At 43.7% G+C, this 20609-nt stretch overlaps 1 protein-coding gene across 1 annotated transcript in view; it reads left to right on the top strand.

Moving 5' to 3' along the window:
• The first annotated feature begins 11317 nt into the window (after positions 1-11317).
• LOC149472247 (ubiquitin-conjugating enzyme E2 E2) overlaps positions 11318-20609 on the top strand; it is a 363295-nt gene continuing 354003 nt past the window's right edge. The window contains exon 1 of the mRNA XM_089691029.1: positions 11318-11429. The gene's annotated coding sequence lies outside the window, so the exon portion shown is untranslated. The remainder of the gene's footprint in view (positions 11430-20609) is intronic.

Here is a 20609-nt window from a genome sequence, read left to right as displayed (position 1 = left end):
TATATATATATATATAAATATACAGAGAGCAATAACACAGCAAAGAGATAACAGAAAGAAATTTAGAGAGATAAAGTACTTGCCAAAAGCCTTGGTTTAAGCAGCTTTCAAGAGCAAAAGGGTCGTCTCCCAAAGTTGGTTCCGATGTTACAAGGGAGAGTCTTCAACTTCAACTCAACTCAGCTTAGCTTAGCCTAGCTCCAAGCATAACAGCTTTTCTAGGAACTCAGCAGGCTGTCAACCTGAAGCAGAGAACCAATTGCCTCATTTGGGAGCGAGTTGTGGGCGTAGGCCCCAGCTAGAACCAAAATCCTTCCCAAGGTGATACCAGAGCAATAACTTTCCCTGGATACATATAACATTCTATCCACGAGTAGATTAATATGCAGAATCACCTGCCGAACGTCTAGATATGAAATATGACATGCCTGCTGGGTCGGGTAAGGAGATATCATTTTCTGCTCTCTTGTAGATGTCAGCTAGGGGGTGTAATATATCAGGCGACTTGTATTAAAGTGACCGATCTGAATTTATGCCTGGTTTTTATATAAGTCTTTCACATTCCAAGATATGAAATCATAGGGGAAAATGGATCTTGAATGTGATGTCTGGTTTACGGTTTATCTGGAATGTCTTTGAAGCTCAGTGAGGACTTGGTTTATGGCTTTACGAACCCTTTCCAAGCAAGAGTCTCGCAGACATATGGGGGCCAGGCTAATTGGGGTTTATAACCATGAGCTCTCCTGCTGGGCCTTGATGCCTTTGATCTCTGCATCAAACAGACCACATGTCACTCAACAGAGGGGGGGGGATTTTGAGGAAGCTGATTTGGGAGTAGAAAATGATACAAGATGGAGGCCTTTGCCAAAATGGAGGTTTGCATCCATCTCTGTATGCACGATTGCTACATCAAGTAAGAGCACTGAGTGTCATTTCTGTCTGCTGCTTTGTTCCTCTGCAATCAGCATGAATCTCTTCTGACAAGCTTTCCTGACACCAAGATAAAAATGGTGAAATGGGAAATAGCTCCACCAGGTTGAGCGACTCAGCTCTGTTCCTGTGAGCTGTGTGGAGGGGGGAGTGTCCCTTCACTCCAATCAGCTCTTAGAGCTCTCCTCACTGAGCTCTGCAGAGTGTAACTTCAGCTCTCTGCCCCCTTTTTTGACAGCTCTAGAAGCTTTATAAATTCTGGACTTTGAACAGATATAGGGAAGACTACAGATAAACAGGTACAACTTATGTAGGAGGATTTGTTTCATCTCTTTGTGTCACCTGAGGCCAGTCACTCCACTAGCTATATGTAATATGTTTACAACCTCTTTAAGGTAAACACCTTCCATGATCAGTTCCCCAGTCCTTAAATACTTACCTGGTTCATCTTTGGTTCCAGCGCTGTGCCCATCTCCTGTCTCCCATTTCACAGGACACAGGGGCAGCAGCAGGAGTTATTGGCTCCTGCTGCTGTCAGTCCAATTCTGTGAGAAGGGAGTGGGGGGACGGGACTGAGCTGACCTGTGTGTGTCTATGCACATACACAGCCTGGCTCCAGAGCACACCCGCACGAGTCCCCCCACAGTGCACAGCTTGCTATAGGGGCACTCAGAGAAGAGGAGCACCAGTGGGGGACCCCAGAAGAGGAGGAAAGGGGGCATTCTGTGCATTACCATTGCACAAAGCAGGTAAGTATAGCAAGTTTATTATTTTAAGAAAACAATAAATCATTACGACCTCTATGACCATGCCCTGGTGGCCGTGGTGAAACGTGTCAGAGGGCGTGGCCAGTATGGCAGCTGAGGCCATTCCTCAACATTTGACTCCTGGGGTCGGTTGAGCAGCGTCCATCCCTTCATTTACATTGACTGACACTGGAATCGCTCAGACTCACGCTCCCCTCTTCTCATTTGCCAATGCAGTGATCTTTTTCCTTCCATCCACAGCTTGGAGCAGCGCCATAAGGTATACTTTTCAGTCTTTAATTTATAAGGTGTATTGGCATTGAAGAAATTGTACGCACATAGATAGAAAACTGGGTATAGGAACAAATGAGTGATAAATGGCTTGTTTTTTTAAATGATTTAAAGTAAAGCCTCTGGGCCCTATCCTGGGACAAATTCTGTTTAACTTGTTCATAAACGATATAGAGCAAGGATCTCCAAACTTTCTAATCAAAAGCCAGTTTTCTGTTCTTCAGAGTTTAGGGGGGCCAGACTGTGGCTATTGGTGTCAGTGGGAGGAATAGTGCCCCATCATTGGTGTCAGTAAAAGGGGAATAGTGCCCCATCATTGTTCTCAGTGGGGGGAATTATGCATCATCATTGGTGTCATTGGGAGGAAATGTGCCCCACTGGTGGTGTCATTGGAAGGAATCATGTCCCATAGTTTGAATATCGAGGATGGAAAAGGATCTGGGGGTTCTAGTAGAACACATACTCAGCAATACCATGCAATGCCAAGCTGCAGCAAGCAAGGCTAGCAGTCTTCTACGATACATACAGTATTTACTTAAGCAGTGGCAGGACATGGTCATTCAGTGCCCAGGACGAAGATGCCAAACAGCGCCTTCTCTTGCCCCCCACAAAATGTATGAACAGTATGTGTCAGCAAAAATCCCCCCCCCCCCCCTCCCAAAAACAATAAAAAAAAAATCAAGCACTAATCTTCACACTTACCCCCTAAGCATAAATTCCCTCTGCAATTCAAAATTCTCCCCAAACAAACATTCCCTCTCTTCCAATACAAATCCCCTTCCCAGCTCAAATCATCTCCAACCCCAAATCCCCCCTCCTATCACAAATCCTCTATCCCCTTAAATTTCCCTTTTGAGCATAAATCCTCCATCCCCCTGAAAATCCATCTTTCCCTGCACATATCACCCAAACATCCTCTCTCCTAGCACTAAATCTCAGCCCAAACCCCCCTTGTCGACAGAAATCCTCTCTCCTAGTACAAATCCCCCTTCTAAACCACCCCATCTAGCACAACCCCCCAAATCCCTCCTGTGCACAGGGCAGCGGCCCCTCCTGCCCACCCCTTGTCCTAGCGGCCCTGTACTCAAGAGATAAAACTGTAATTCTAGCACTTTACACTTTACTCTGGTTTGGACACATCTTGAGTATACAATTCAGCTTTGGTCACCAATCCTCAGGAAGGATTTACCTGAACTGGAGATAGTCCAGAGATGGGCAACAAAATAAAAAGGTTACTGGAAGTCCCACTTATGAGGACTAGGGCCAAATGTTAAACATATTCTACCTGGAGAAGTAGCTCTTAAGAGGGGAGAGTGTACAAATCTATAAATGGTGACTATAGCCTTGGAAACAAGCTGCTGAATGATGGTCACGCAGTGAAGTTGGATGAAAAAAGATTTATTCTTAGGTGGGGTTTTTTTTAGGTGTTTTTTTGCTAGGTGGTTGTGATGCTTTTAAACTCCATGGTTTAAAAGTGATTTTACTGCCCCCAATCCCTACCCCCTTTAACCGCAGAGGCAGCAGTCAGGAGTGTTCTCATACAGCGGCAGGAATTATGCTCCCCATTAACGCCTGCCAAATGCAACCCATTCAGGTAAATAGGGCCGCTCTGCCACCGCCTGCAACCACTTGCAATACACATGGTTGTGGTGCAGTAGTGTGAGGTTCAAGGGGTAAAGTCAGGCAATGAGGATGCAAAACCACGTCTCCTCACTACCTGTCAAACGCTGTCTGAACATGGATTGTTCGTCAGAAAGCAAAGTTAGTGTGAACAAGTCGTTAGAGAGGTAAATATGTGGAGCTCTCTTCCACAGTTAGGTCTCATGCACATTGGACATTTTCTATAAAGTGTTACAAAACCCACAACAGTAAAATCAGTCTGTGTGTGCAGTGAAGCATGCCTATTATACTCACTGAGGAACCTTTCTTCTCTGTCCCTCCTGTTGTTGAAATGACCACGTGATACAGGATGAATCTGTAGTCACATGCATATGCTCAGTTTGGTGTGTATTGCTAGGGAGTTTTTTTTTTCAGCACTGTCCAGACAAAGGTCAGGGGATGTGCATCCTCTTAGAGCAGAAAGAAAACTCCTCCTGCAAGCTTTAACCAGTGCTCAGCTGAAGTCACAAGACTGCTTAACTGCTGATGAGAAAAGGTATTTAGCAGTTTATACTAAAATAATTGCATTACCATGTAGTGTGTACTGTAGGAGACCAGATATAGCAAATGCAGGGTCCCGGGTTTAGTAAAACTTTAACTCTGTTAAAAGCCTCCTCCTGGCAGCAGCATTTTGGCCAAAAGAACATCAGAAACTTGTAATGTCTCATGCACACAGGACGTTAAAACTTTCCTAGAAGCTGTCCACCTGGCAGCAGTGTTTTTGCACAAAAACACCTGACGTTTGTAAAAGTATCTAAAGCTGTTACCAGTGTCCAGTGCTTGAGTGTTAATTCATTTCATTGGCTAGAGTGATAATTTATTCTGGCCATTGAAATTAATTAAAATGTTACTAAACCCAGGACCCAGCATTCACTATATCTGGTCTCCCACAGTACACACAACATGGAAATGCAATTATTTTAATAAATATAAACTGCTAAATAACTTTTCTCATCAATAGTTAGAGCAGTATTGTGGCTTCTATCAGTGTTCAGATGAGCACATGTTAAAGCTTGTAGGGGGAGTTTTCTTTCTGCTGTAGGAGGATGCAGAACCCCTGACCTCTGTCTGGATAGTGCTGATTGGCCCTGTGCTGATCACATGCACTATCCCAAGAAAAGAAAAAAAAACCTCTCTAGCAATACACACCAAAATAAGCATGCGCAGAGTGTCTCTAAGGGCTCTGTACTATCAGCAGATGGATTGGGGACAGAAGGAGGGGAGGATCAGAGAAGACAGGATCAAACAGCCTTTTTACACAGTGCAGAGGATTAACCCCTTAGGTTCCACAGTGAGCATAGCAAGCATGCTTTACTGCATATACAGATACTTTTACTGTTGTGAGTTTAGTAACACTTTAACGCTCAAGTGCTAAATGCGCCTAGAGGTAACGCGCTTTTAAACACATTTATACACATCAAGTATTTTTTTTGCCAAAACTCTACTGCTTTTGGACACACTGGCAGTGTGTTTTTTTCTAGCCTCTAAACTCTCCTGCCGCAAAACGCCTCTAAGCCCCAGTTTACACTGACGAATCTTTGAAATTGAGCTACTTCAGCGCAATTTTACAGCCGCACATCAGTGCGATTTGCACTGTCGATTTCATTGCGGTCTGTGGCTTCATATAACAGAAGTTTATGCAAGTCGCAATGAAATCAGCAAAAAGTAGTGCAAGAACTTTTTTCATGATCACTGCGACATGAGTTGCGACAATATGATCGGTTCCATTGCCGACAATGGGGTGTGACTTGTCAAGCGATTTGGAGCTGTCAAATCGCCTTGAAATTCGCACCGGAGTGCATGGGGGCTAAACGTTTATGTGTGCATGAACACATAAAAATATCATATAGCAGCTCTAGCTCTAACTCTCCCCTTAGTGAAAAATATCAAATACCTTTTAAAAAAAATATAAATAAAAATAAATACAGATAAAGATAAATACAGTGCAATTCATAAATATTCCTTCAAAATACAGTGACAAGTGTTCTTAAGACTGGGTTCACACTAATGCGTTGTAATTCACAGGAATCGCAAGTAATTCACAGGAATTGCACCGCATTCCTGTGCGAATTATATTGCAATGTCTGTGCGGTGTGATTTGAGCCATACATTTTGTATGACTCAAATCGCATCTACACCAAAAAGGGGCAGGACCCTTTTTTTTACCGGCACCTGAATCTCATAGCATGGGTGTTCTCACCCACGTGATACGATTTCTGGCAATCGCATTGTGTTTAGCAATCTGTTTCGGGGGGGGTCATTAATTTAACATTGACACCCGCAGCAGATTTCATGAACGCCACACGATTGCAATGCGGTGTGGGAAACGCACAGGATTTGCAGTGTTTCCCGCACCGCATCAATGTGAACCCAGTCTAATAGTTTCATAATATTTCTATAAAAGTGCACCCAAAAATATTTGGGTTTGTGTCCTTTATCATGCAAAGTCCACGTACACCAAATTGCAATACAAATACAATCCAAAGCGTGCAAAAGTTCTTACAAAAAAGTGCTTTGTGTAAGCAAAATGATTTGTTATTCTTGAAGTGACCAATCCAAATCTTGCTTACACCTCTTAGAATTTAGTCTACCCGCAATCTCGAGATTACCACCACCAGCATAACATTAGAGGTCTTTCTATGGAATCCTGGGAGGCTGTTGTAAATACTGAAGGGCCAAGTAAATTCCATTCATATACCACCAACATGTCTCAAATACATCAAAAGGGAAGAGAGAGAGATAAGGCTTCATAGTATAAACGCTATTTGTAGTTTATTAACCCCTTCACGCTTAAGGGTAAAACAAATCTTAATGCCTAAGTAAAATTTTGCAACTTTGACATGTGTTAGTAAAACCATACTTATCATCACAACTACTTTGTACATCAGGGTGGGGTTTTTTTCAGATTAAATTGGGCTTTCATTTGGTGGTAAATGGTAATGGATATCTCCTGATTATTTTTTATTATTATCAAAGGAAAAGAGTCCCAACATGGTAAAAAAAACATTTTTTTAAATGTAGCTGTGTGTTTCTTGTTCCTACCATAACCTTCCACCATAGAACAACCCAAAATACTCCAGATCCTGACGATTGCAATGATACCACAAATGTGTGTGTTATTTGATGTTTGAAGAACAGACCTTCTGCGCTAAAATGGAGCCCTATCCCTATAGCTGCTGACACTTAGCCTCCTACCAAAGTGAGTACAATGAGAATAAATAATAAACAGTGCAGCGCTAAACCTTAAATATATAAATAAAATAAAAATATATATATGTGCAATAAATCAGTGCAAAATGTGCAAATAAGGGTTAAATAAATAAAGTGCAACACGTGTATTCCCCACGGGAATAATTAAAGTGTCCAAGTGATCACAGCAATCAATCTGGCAAAAAATCACTCTAATATAAATCACCACTCAATATAAACAAGTCCATATATATATAGTGTCCAAAACGAAATCTTCATGCATGTGATGACAAGTGATCACACTGTGTATATCCAAAAATGGCTACAGTGGCCCCTCACCTCCTTACATTGACCCCACAGGGTCAGCTCGCCTTAGGATAAAACACCACTCAGATGTATCACAGGATCTTCCCCAGAAATATACACTCTGTCAGCAGCTTCCTCTCCGGTTCTTATCTGTGACACCCTCACCAGGGCAGGACATGAGACCAAGGCTTTCAGGTGGGTTTCGCTACCTCTACTGAAAAACAATATGTGATTATTATTTGATGTTTGTACCTGTAGTACAGACCAGAAACAATTGTGCTTTTTTAATAATTGAAAGAAAAATCCTGACCTGCGACCCTGACTCTTGACCCAAACACTAACCTTGGCACTGACCTATATCAAACCTTGATCTAGGTTTTTTTTTTTTACTTTATTTTTTAATTTTTTAAATTTTTTTTTACACACTGTTGTTTTTTTTCTCTCTGCATGGAGAGAGAGAGATACAATGTATTATATACTGCATTCTATATGTATACAATGTATTATATACTGCATTCTGCATGGATACTATGTATTATAGACTGTATCCTGTATGTATACAATGTATTATAGACTGCATTCTGTATGTATACAATGTATTATAGACTGCATTCTGCATGGATACTATGTATTATAGACTGTATCCTGTATGTATACAATGTATTATAGACTGCATTCCGTATGTATACAATGTATTATAGACTTCATTCCGTATGTATACAATGTATTATAGACTGCATTCCGCATGGATACTATGTATTATAGACTTTATCCTGTATGTATACAATGTATTATAGACTGCATTCCGTATGTATACAATGTATTATAGACTTCATTCCGTATGTATACAATGTATTATAGACTGCATTTTGTATGTATACAATGTATTATAGACTGCATTCCGTATGTATACAATGTATTATAGACTGCATTCCGTATGTATACAATGTATTATAGACTGCATTCCGTATGTATACAATGTATTATAGACTTCATTCCGTATGTATACAATGTATTATAGACTTCATTCCGTATGTATACAATGTATTATAGACTGCATTCCGTATGTATACAATGTATTATAGACTGCATTCCGTATGTATACAATGTATTATAGACTGCATTCTGTATGTATACAATGTATCATAAACTGTATTCTGTATGTATACAAAGTATCTCTCTCCTCCATTCAGACAAAGAAAGCATGGGGGCGGGCTTCACAGTGACTGACCACTGTGATAGCCAATCAGAGGCTATCACAGCGATGAGGTGACCAAAAATCAGGAGTTCTGGGTCAGGATAATTTTTAAGGGACTCGGGGCTCTCAGTGACACCCTGGTTTTGTGCTGGGAGCGTGCCATGTGGCACAAAAACAGATACACAAATATTCGGTCCTACGGAAAAAAGCCCAGTTCTGTAAGTCCACATATTTGTGTGACGTTGGAGACAAGGGGTTAACTACATTCGGACTGCCCGCCTTCAATATACCGTGGAGGAGTGGCCTGTGCAGGCACAATGACGTACTGGTACTTTCCTGCCTGCTTCCTGGGTTAGGGCGCGCGCATGCAAGCTCCCTCACCGACACATGCAATTATAGCCCAGAGCTCTGTATAGAGGCAACTACTGTATCTCTCTGTTTCTCATCCCTGTTTTGCAGAAACAAAGAGATCTTTTTGTAAAAACAGCACATAATACAAACATTACACATTGGTAGGCACACATCTAACCCCTTGATCACCCTAAATGTAACCGCTTCCCAGCCATTTAATCCTGTCCCAGCCATTGAACCCCTTCCCAGCCATCTAATCCCTTCCCAGCCAGGGGCATTAGCATCACAAGTATAATATAGTATCATCACTGATCACTGTAGTAGTGTCACTGGAGATGTCAGTTGCTCTTAGTCAGTTCCCTTCAGTGCCAGATTGCCCGTAGCACTATAGCAGTCCCATAATAAGTTGTTTATCACCACCATTAGCAGTGTAAAAGTAAAGAAATACATAAATAAATAAAAAATCCAATATATATCCGTAGTTTGTAGACACTATAATGTTTACGCAAACCAATCAATATACACGTATTGGAATTTTTTTTTACTAAAGACATGTAGCAGAATACATTTTGGCCAAAACTTCTGAAGAACTTTGATTTTTTAATTTTTTTTTTGGATATGTTTCATAGCAGAAATAATATATGTATATATATAGTTTTAATTTTTGTTTTTTTTTCCGTTTATATCGAAGTGAAAAAACCCCAGTGGTGATCAAATACCACCAAAAGAAAATTCTATTTGTGGGGAAAAGATGATATAAATTTTGATTGAGTACAGCATTGAATGATCGTGCAATTATCGGTTAAAATGGTTCTGTGCTAAATAGGAAAAAAAGGCCTGGTCATGAAGGGGGCAAAACCTTCTGGAGCTTAAAACTAAGCTCCACCCAAAAGGGGAAGTTCCGCTTTAACGACTTGTCCTCCACTCCACATTAGGAATTGGCACCTTTGGGGAATGGGTATCCAATTTTGACACCTAAGCCATCGGAAGCAGAAGTTCTCTGCCCCCCTTGCAGTCTTCTGGGATACATGACAGGTCCCAGAAGACTGTGGAACCATTCACAATGCGCAGCGCTACTCACACAAGCGCAGTAGCACCCGGCTGTGGAGCCGCAACCTTCAAATATGACAGAGCCTGGGGAGAGAGGAGAGTTTGGTGGAAGATGGACTGAGAGGAAGGCAGGAGTGTGGACCCTGGGAGGGGGCCCCAGGGAAGGGACCCCACACCAGGCTGGTTGCTGGATGGGAGGATCTCTACTGCCTCAATGTCTCCTTGGGAGGACAACCTGTTAGCAGGGAAGGAGCTAGCCCAGTGAAAGGCCTAAAAGCAGCTACAAACCCATCAAGCTGACAGGACAGGACAGTGTGAGTACTCCTACACCCCTTGGGGGAGAGGGGACCCCCTTGACCAGTAAAGCTGGGTGAAGAGGCAGATTCATAATTTTTAGGTCAGGGTTGAGGGCTCTGCAGATACGTTCCCTGATAACCCCCCTCTCTATAAACTTGAGAAGTTTCTAGAAGGCAGTGGGTGAGGGAGAGGAGAGGCTGGTCTGCAAACTTAGGGGCCAGGAGGCTTGGCATGGGGCCAGGGCAGCCCTTAAATATGACATAGCCTGATCAGCAGGGGAGTAGCGTCGGGTGGAAGATGGAGTAAAGGATGGAGTGTGGAGCCTGGGAGGGGGCCCAGTGAAGGGACCTGCCTACAGTCAGGAGATTGAAGGGAGGATCTCTCAGCCTCAATCATCCCCTGAGAGAGAACAGCCTGGGAAGCAGGGAAGGGGGGCCAGCCCAGCATAAGGCCTGAAGGTAGCCACCAACCCACAAGCTTGCAGGAGAGGACTGAGTGAGTAATCCCACACACCCTGGACCAGATAAGGGGAGAGGACAGTCAGGTGGCCAACCCGACTAGCTCCTCATCTGGAGCTGCTTGGCTAAAGTGGCAGTTTCTGAGTCCCCTTCCTCAGGGATTCCTTCAGGCAGCTGGATGAAGAGGAGAATTCATCTGGGGTCTGAGGTGGTGCACCAGGGCTGGGGATCTCTCCAAGAAGAGAATATTTGTCTGTGGACTTGTATATTGTTGCTAAGGAGTTGTCCTCCAGTTCCATTTTCTTTGCGCATCCCATACACCCCTATCCAAGTTCAATTAAAAAAAAAAAAAAAACTAACCATTTGGAAACTCGGGCACTGCCCGAGGGCCCGGGGTCAGTAGGGGGCCTCATGAGATGCCCCTGGTACCTTTTTCATAGGCTTTTTTGAGATTTGGCAAGGACACAGGGGCCCCATGATCCCCTATTGCCCAGGGGCCCCATGAGTTGTCAATCCGCCCCTGGTACACAAATATGTGGGCTCTCAGTGTCAAGGCCCAGCTGGCGAGAAGCTGCATATTTGCGTACTGTTGGCGACAAGTTAACTTTACCACAATAAAATAGTAATTAACTTAAACCACAGTCCTTTTATTTGATGTATTTCTCTTTATTGTTCTAGAATTGTACACGTCTATTAACCATCTCTAAACCTGTGCTCCTTGACGAACACCAACGTCACCTCCCAGCCAACTCTCAGTATTCTTCACACAGCCAACTCTCAGCATTCTCTGAGCTCCCTCTCCTACACAATCTTCCCCCTCACCACGCATGCGCAGGCAAGTCTCGCGTCGACAGCAATTACTGGTGAAGCGAGAGTAAGCTGCGCATGCGCCGTTGGCAGCTGGGGATGCGCCGGGAAGTCTTGCCTCCCCAGCAGTGAACGGCGGTGAGCACGGTGAGTTCCCGAGAGGTAGCCGGGCACGGTGCCCGTGAATGAGCATAGCAGAGCCGGGCAGCCCTTGCTCCGTGTATAGTGTGTGCGGTGGATCGGTGTGTGGTGGCTGAGTGTCACGTCGGATAGAGAAGTGGGAGATGTCGGGAGGTGTGCGGTGGGAGAATGTGGAGAGGGTGATCGGTGTGTGCCCTCCTCTGTACACCGGGCATGGAGGAGTTGGGTGAGGATCGGAGGAAGTTCTTCTGCACTCCACACACATCCGATCGCAGGGGACACAGGACGGGGCCATTGTCATCAATCAGCGGAGTGACATGGGGATGTTTAGTACATAGGATGACAGGGAGCTCCATCCGCAGTGTCATCCAGTCTGATCTCCGCTCAGGATGACCAGTGTTGCTTGTGATGCTCAATGTGTCACTCATAACCAGACAGCTTGATTGACACCTTCTAATGGGATGATAGAGGTGATCTTATCTGCATGATCAACATTATTGATTCCACAGGGATCCCATTTAAAGGGTTAGGTCATTTTCATGACATCTAAAAAAAAAAATGTCAAATACATATCAGCATTTCTGTGTCTTTCCACACTGGATCAATACCAGTCCCCGCTGGTGCACATAGGAAACGATTGTTGTCTGTGTTCACCGTTCACACTTCAAGTCCTCTGTCACTGGACAGCAAAAACAGACGGATGAGCCGCAGTGTAGAAGCAGGAAAAACATTCCCATACACCATGCCTTGCAGCAGCCTCAGCTCGCTCCGTCTACACCCTGCCCCAATGCGTTTCGTCTCACCCCCCTGGAGCTTGACAATGGAGGTGCTTAATCCCCAGTGACTAAATCCCCCATGACTAAAAAGGAGCTCCACCCAAAAGGGGATGGTAACAACTTGTCCATCACTCCCCGTTAGGCACCTTTGGAAAGTGGGAGGGGATAGGATTTTGACAGCTACCTGCTCCCACTTTCTCTCCGACTGCCTAGGGGTCTCCAAACTATGGCCCTCCAGCTGTTGAAGTACTACAAGTCCTATGATGCATGTGCCTCTGGGAGTCTTGCCTGTGGTTGTCTTAATCTTGCAAGGCCTCATGGGAATTTCAGTTCCTCAACACCTGGAGGGCCATAGTTTGGAGACCCCTGGGCTAAGCGATTGGAAGCAGACGTTCTTCTCCCCCCTGCAGTCTTCTGGGACATGTGACAGGTCCCAGAAGACTGAGCGACCATTCACAATGCTCAGTGGGCATCAGGCTGTGAAGCTGCAAGCTCTCACAGTGGGGTGCCCACAGAAAAGATGTCGGGGGCAGAGGATGGCCAGTGAACTCGACTGCGGTGGGCACACCATTGGATCGAGGGACAAGTGAGGTTTTTAAAAGTCAGCAGCTATAGTTTTTTTTGTACAGGAGACTGGAGCTTCACTTTAAGCCCTGGAGTTGGACGAAACGCGTTGGGGCTTGGCTTAGACAGAGCAAGCTGAGGCTGCTACTATCTGTTTGACACAAGGCTTGGCATGGCGTGCGGTTATCGGAATGTTTTTATGCTTGTGGGACAGGCTTGCTGCCAGACTGAACCCGGTAGTGGAACTCACTGAAACATGACCAGGGTAGCCTGAGTGGAGATCTAAAGCTGCATTTGGATTTGCAGATGAGCCACAGTGTTAATACCCCCGCAACCCACCTAAATTGAGGCCTCAGCAAATTTAATATGGCATACTGAATTGACAGATGCCTGTCAAACTTGGACATTTAGGTCAGTGGAGCAGTGCCGCAACTCTGAGTCAAATGCTTGACACGCAGTTGTGGCACATTGCCACAATTATCAACTACTATTCAGCAAAAAAAAAAACATGACCACTTCCTGAAGGCCTGACGGCACAGATCACTTTTCAGAGCATTGACTAGTGTGAACCTAGCCTAGCCAGGAGGTGCCGTGAGGTGCAGTAATGTTCAGAGCACTGAGAAGCATCATATGTCACTGTGCTGCTTTGCAAAGATACGCATGAAGTGCTACTTCATATAAAGTTTAAGAAGAAAAAATAAAGTGTGTGCAAAACATGTATCAAACCGTCCCTCTCCACAGCATAGCATATAAAACTGACAGCTGCCTGCAAATTAAAACTATGGGAATGCAGCTTGCCTAACCACACATGTGCAGTCTGCATTTTACAGAACGGAGGAGAGAATTTTAAAGGAGATTATTCCGAAAAGCAAACAATTCCTATATTGCAGCTTACCAATCCTTAGATGTGATGGTAGCATTTGTTTTCTTTGTTAGGCTTTCGTTCCTTTATTTTCACTTAGTGATCTGGCCAGTAAGTCTGTTGTTTTTCCAAAGAACAAGCTCTTCTGCAAATGTATTGGTTAAGAGTGTTGAGACAAACCATTTGCCACTGACAGAGGTGCTTACAATAAAAAAGCTTTTATTTATGTAAAACCTTTATCAGAAAAAAAAAACTGATGTAACTGCATATAAAGTATTAGCTGGAGTTCAGCTTTAAATTGTTAGTGTATATGTATCTGCTAGTACATCTAACATTCCTGTCCCCCAGGACTCACAATGCTGCTGTCTGCTGTGCTTCTTCAGTCAAAGTGGAGGCACTCTAATACAGGAGATATGTTACTGGACAGATCACCAGGTGAAAACGGAGTGGAAAAGCCTGAAAAAAAGAAAACTAATGCAGCTGCCACACTCAAGGATTGATAAGCTGCAGTACATTATATTTTGTGTTTTCTGGCCAATTCACTCTGACGTGCGCTAAAATGTATAGGAAATGGATATACATTTCCATCCATTTTAGTCATGTGCTGGCATCCGTTGACATTCATTTTGACGTCCTTTGATATACATTTTTGATGCCCGTTGACTTGCATTTTATTGTGCGTTAAAGCGTACTGCATTTTCACGGGGTATCCTGTGCATTGTGTTGACATCCGTTTACATCCCCTTGCACTTGATTACATCTGGTGCGTTGCGCTAAAATGCATACATTTTGCATTTTAGCGCAACACAGATCAACGTGTTATGATGTGAATAGAACACAGTGGAAATCATTGTTTTTCAGATGTTTTTCCATTGATCTGCACTTTACAGCTGCGCTAAAATGCAGATCAACACACTGGTGTGAATTGGCCCTAATATTGTGCACTTAAAGCTGCAATGCATGTGAACTTACAAAAAATAAACAACAAAAGTGAACTAACCCTTTAAAGAGAGCCTGTCTTATCACTTTATACATGGGTGGTAAATGTACCCACATATAGAAGTCTTGTGTGATTGGCTGAAGATGGTCAATGCAGATGACACATGGCATTCCCAGCCACTGTTAGGACCGTAGTTGATCTCAGGGGAAGGGGAACAGATACAGACCTCTAGCATGCACAGGCTACAACACGCCTGTAAATCTTGGTATACAATAATAGAATTACATTTGACATTTTTTGTTCATTTTTCTAATCATTGACCACTTGCCCTCCAGAGGATTTACCCCCCTTCCTGACCAGGCCAATTTTTTGCGATACGACACTGCGTTACTTTAAATTGCGCGGTCATGCAACGCTGCTCCTAAATTAAATTTATGTTCTTTTTTTTCCCACAAATAGAGCTTTCTTTCAGTGGTATTTGATCACCTCTGCGTTTATTTTTTGCGCTATAAACAAAATACGACCAACAATTTTGGAAAAAAAACAGTATTTTTGACTTTTTGCTGTTAAACATGTCCAGTAAAAAAATTTTAAAAAATCACATTTCGTCATAAATTTAGGCCAATATGTATTCTGCGACATGTCTTTGCTAAAAACAAATCTCAATACGTATAAATTAATTGGTTTACGTGAAAGTTATAGCATCTATAAATGGCGGTATATATACTGAAATTTTTTTTTCTATACTAGTAATGGCGGCGATCAGCGACTTATAGCGGGACTGCGGCGGGCATTCTGACACTAACTGACAGTGACTAACTGCCACTGACATCCACAGTGACTAATACAGTGATCAGTGCTAATAAAAAGCTCTGACACTGTACTAATGACACTGGGCAGGAAGGGGTTAACATCTGGGGCGATGAAAGGGTTAACTGTGTGCTGTTTTACTATGTGTGCTGTGTGTGCTTTACTGTGTAAGCATGCTGCTTTGTATTTTTCTGTTATGCAGAGCAAAACAAAGCAGCATGCTGGAGCTGACGGGAGAGATCTGTATTGTTTACATACAGACCTCTCCCCTGTCAGTGTATTTCAGTGATCTCCGGATGGCGGCAGGGAATCTCTGTCCGGGACTTGGTGATCGACAGCCATCGCCGCCAATGGCAGTGCGGGCACCCCTACCCATAAATGCAAAATCACATATATATATACATGATTTTGTGCAGAGCTGCCGTCCTCTAGCAGTATTTGTGCTATAGTGTGGCAGGGAATCGATTAATGGGGGGAAATCAATGTTCGTTTGCAGGGTGGAAATTTTCTTCTTGAATGTACAAATTTCATTGTGTGATTTTCTGTCGGTAAAGCCCATTCATTCCAAAATCAAATGTTAAAAGCAAACAAAATCTTTCAAATGACATTCAATTTTTGTACAAAGTTTCCTAAGAATTTCCATGCACTTTTACTTTTGAAATTCTACTAATGTATACCCAGCTGAAGTTTTGGAGGTGATTAAAAATATAAGCTCTGGTTTGTGCACAGTGGGGGAGGGGAAATCAGGGTACACTGACTTGTAGGTATGAGTATATCTACCTGCCCTGATTACCTTCATGTGCAGCAGTTGGTGACAGGGCCTCTGTATTCACTGCGTCACACCAAATCCTGAATGAGAGATTCGAGTCATTCATTGACGTTGCAAACAATGTGACAATTTCAGTTCAGAAGCTGGCAACAGTATGTGGTTGGAAACAGTAGGTGAAAAGAGTGTCTCTAGTTGCAGAATGGACAATCTGACATTAGCCTGAGGACTTGTTCACATCAGCGGCTGGTGTGCCTTGTGAAGGGGCAATTCAATGCGTCGTTACAACGTATCACATTGTTTAACTTTTTTTTAATTGAAATGTCACAAAATTTCATTCAACGGCATGGATTGCAGGACATTAGTGCAGCATCGCTGGAACAAACTGAAAGCCGCACTCTGATGACATCACTTCTTCATAAAACAGTAATAAAACAAATATAGTGAGCGCTCCTAATGTAGCAGCTGGCACCTCAAGGTAACCAAATGAAAACCCAAAGATACAATAAATATAATAAAGTGCAGCACTAAATAATAGGTCACGATCAGGTCTATAGTGTGAATAAGTCCGTGGACATATGTGCCAATAACACCCGAGTGAGCCCGAAGGTCAGGGTAGTTGTGCTCGGGAAGACTGGTAAAATTGTGCACTTACCAGATGCGCATGGGATATGCGCATAAATAAATCCACCTCATGAAGAGGTATGGTGGGTTGGGGTCCTCCTAGGAATGGGCAGCAAAGCGGTACGTGGGTGAAGGCTGTATATCCAGAGGTCTTCTTTAGGGTAGACTGGGTCTGAGGTTGATCCCCCTTTTAAGATGTGCTTTAGCATGAAAGACCTCAGGAGGCTCAACACACTGTGACGCCACGCTGCCGGAGCCATGAGTTGGTCCGGCGGCCATCTTAGATAAGGGTTAGTCTCTCCTTTGTACATTTTTATTCACTTTATTGTCAATAAAAACCATTGGGAACGTACTACACTATGGGCATTCTTTCTATGGCTTCTTCATGGAGCTATTAAGTTGCAGAACCAGTGGAGTTCTTTGCTGAATGACACAGTACCCAGAGGAAGGGAATCCCTGTAAACGGGTTGCAGACCCAGTCTACCCTAAAGGAGACCTCTGGATATACAGTCTTCACCCACGTACCGCTTTGCTGCCCATTCCTAGAAGGAGGACCCCAACCCACCGTACCTCTTCATGAGGTGGATTTATTTATGCACATATCCCATGCGCATCTTCATAAAGCAAGCATGCGGAGAGTCCTCTTCTGAGAACCGCTCCAACCGATGTATTTCACCTTTAGGCTTGCTTCACACCTATGCAGTTTGCTTTTGATCCATTTCTGCCATTGGCTCCCGCTGCTGTCAATCCCAGCCAGTGAGCCAATGAGAAGAGAGAGAGGGTGGGGCCGAGCCGCTGCTCTGTGTGTGAATGGACACACGGAGCAGCGGGTGCCCCATAGCATAGCAGGAAGGAGCCAGGAGCGCTGGAGGAGGACCCGAGAAGAGCAGGATCCAGGCTGCTCTGTGCAAAACCACTGCACACAGCAGGTAAGTATACACATGGTTGTTATTTAAAAAAAAAAAGTTAAGCCTTTAGTATCGCTTTAACTGCTTCCCCGCCGTCCTATAGCAGAAATACTACTACAGGGTGGCAGGGGAGCACAAAGTCACGTATATATACGTGATTTTGTATTTCCAGGTAGGGGGCGTGGCAGTCAATCACTGGGTCCTGGCCGGTGATTACCCGCCTGCGCCTGATGATTACCGAGAATCTCCGGCAGGGAGGAGGGCTGCTTTGTTTACTAACAGTCTTCCTCCCTGTCGGCTTGGGCACACTGCTCTGGATGGCTGTGCACGTTTGTGTTTTTGATGTGTTTTTGACGTTTTTTAAATGTGTTTTTGTGTTTTTTATGGCCAATTTGTAATTGGGCAGAGTAAAAAAGGAAAACGCGTCAACAACGCTCCAATAATGCATTACATGATTTTCTGCAGCGTCTCCATTGAAGTCTGTTGAACCAAAAATGCACCATTCTGCGTTTACTAAAGTTCCTAACCCCAAAAGTGCAGAGGCTGAAAAAAGCATAGATGTGAACGTGTCCCATAGGAAACCATGTTAAATGGACTGTAGTGTGTTTCTGCATAAGCACCAAAAATGCATTGGTGTGAACCAGGTCTTATGGGTTTAATCAAATGATATCATATGACCATGGGCGATTTCGGATTGGGATCCAAACCCACATGTGTGAGCCTGTCAGGAAGCTGTCACTTAGGCCAGTCATTTGTTCCAGGGTAATTTCCCCCCCTACAGCTGCACATGTACTCTCCTTTTGTATACATGCGGCTGCAGGGTGGGCAATCCCCCGATTACAGATGAATGGCCTATATAGGTAATTACTACCTGGTGGGCTCACACACTTGGCTTTAGATGCAAGCTCATCACACATCTAGATGCAACATCGCACAGAAAACCTAATTGCTTTCTCTGGGGGTTATTTACTAAAATTGTATGGTGCAAAATCTGGTGCAGCTCTGTATAGAAACCAATCAGCTTCCAGGTTTTATTGCCAAAACTGAACAAGCTGCAGTTAGGCTAGTATGTACAGCTGTACCAGATTCTCATTGCACCAGTTTTAGTAAATCAACCCCGATGTGTCCTTGTGCTGAATCTGCCTTGATCAATGCAGGTGAATGCAGCTTAACAGACATGGTGTGAACGAGTCCTAAAACTCTGGTGGTCTATCTGTGTTCCCTAGCGATCCTATGTTGTTGGATGCGCCCTCATTGAAGGTGGTAGGTGGGTAACGCCTTTGCTTCTAGTCTCTTTCCGCGACAGTCTCAAAGATTAGACATGGAGCCACTTTGTGCTAATAGGCATGGACATGGCATTGGAAAAGGCTAAGACTTCCACTTGCTGCGTCCTTCAGTTGTCAACAACCAGCTTTTTGCCCATAAAAACCAATCAGTTTGTAATTATAATGCCTGCATTCTAGGTTTGGAAATGAAACGGGTTGATTTACTAAAACTGGAGAGTGCAAAATCTGGTGCTTCCAGGTTTCGTTAAACAAGCTGACGTTAGAAGCTGATTGGTTGACATGAACAGCCGCACCGGATTCTGAGTGCTCCAGTTTAAGTAAATCATCCCCAGTGACTCTGACTGCCTTGCTTCACCAATTGAGGCACATGTACTTTTATGTATGAAAGTGCTGCATTAAAGTGATATTAAAGTGTTACTAAACCCATAATAGTAAAATCAGTCTATATATGCAGTAAAGCATGCTTGTTATACTCATTGTGGAACCTAAGGGGTTAATCCTCATTGTGTAAAAAGGATGTTTGATTCTGTCTTCTCTGATCCTGCCCTTCTACTGTCCCCAGTCCATCTGCTGATAGAACAGAGCCTTGGGGGCAAGCTGCACATGCTCTGTTTGGTGTGTATTGCTTGAGAGTTTTTTTCTCCTTGGGAGAGTGCATGTGATCAGCACAGGGCCGATCAGTGATGTCCAGACAGAGGGTCAGAGAGGTTATGCAGCCTCATAGAACAATCAGGGGAGAGTGTATACTCCTTCAAGCTTTAATATGTGCTCTGCTGGACACTGATAGAAGCCACAAGACTGCTCTATCTGCTGATGAGAAAAGGTAATTAGCAGTTTATATTTACTAAAATAATTGCACTTCCATGTTCCATGTACTGTGGGAGACCAGATATAGTGAATGCAGGGGCATGGGTTTAGTAACACTTTTAAGGTTCATCTTTTTTTTTTAATAACAAACATGTCTTACTTTCCTGCTCTGTGCAGTGGTATTGCACAGAGGAGCCCTGATTCTCCTCTTCGCGGATCCCCCACCAGCACCTGGCCCCTCACTTCTGCCAAGGGCCCCCAGAGCAAGCAGCTCTGTGTGTCCATTCAAACACACAGTGTGGCATGCCCCTGCCTCCCTTCCATTCTCTCCTCATTGGCTCACTGACTGTGATTGATAGTAGCGGGAGCCAATAGCTAGAAAGCATGAAGGTAAAAAACCTTGCACCTTTACAACCACTAAACCCATCAATTCAAAGTGGAACTAAACCTAACAAGCAGAAAACTGCCAGCAAGCAGTTATTGCAGAAGAGACATGCATTACATCCAAGGCATGCTGCGAGTGGTCACTGTCACAGGCTCATTTACTTTCAGCCAAACTGTAAAGCCATCGAATGGTTGGTGTCCTAACTTATCACATTTAAAGTGGACCTTCATTCCCTAAACGTTTTCTCCCTAAACACATTGTAAAAAAGACTTTTTTTTACTTTTTAGGCTTTCTTCTGTTTTCATCTGGTGATCCAGCCAGTAATTCTGGTGTTTTTCAAAAGAACAGACTCTCTTGCAGGTACAGAGATGAGACAAACCATTAAATACTGGCAGCTTACAATGAGCTTTTATTTGTTTATAGAAAACCTTTATCGCAAAAGTAATAAAGCTGTTTGC

Source organism: Staurois parvus, unplaced genomic scaffold, assembly GCF_062004578.1.
Source record: "Staurois parvus isolate SC_StPar_1 unplaced genomic scaffold, SC_StPar_1.0 ptg000021l, whole genome shotgun sequence".
Lineage (NCBI taxonomy): Eukaryota > Metazoa > Chordata > Amphibia > Anura > Ranidae > Staurois > Staurois parvus.
The sequence above is the reverse complement of the archived record's forward strand: the minus strand, read 5'-3'. Positions and strand labels throughout refer to the sequence as shown.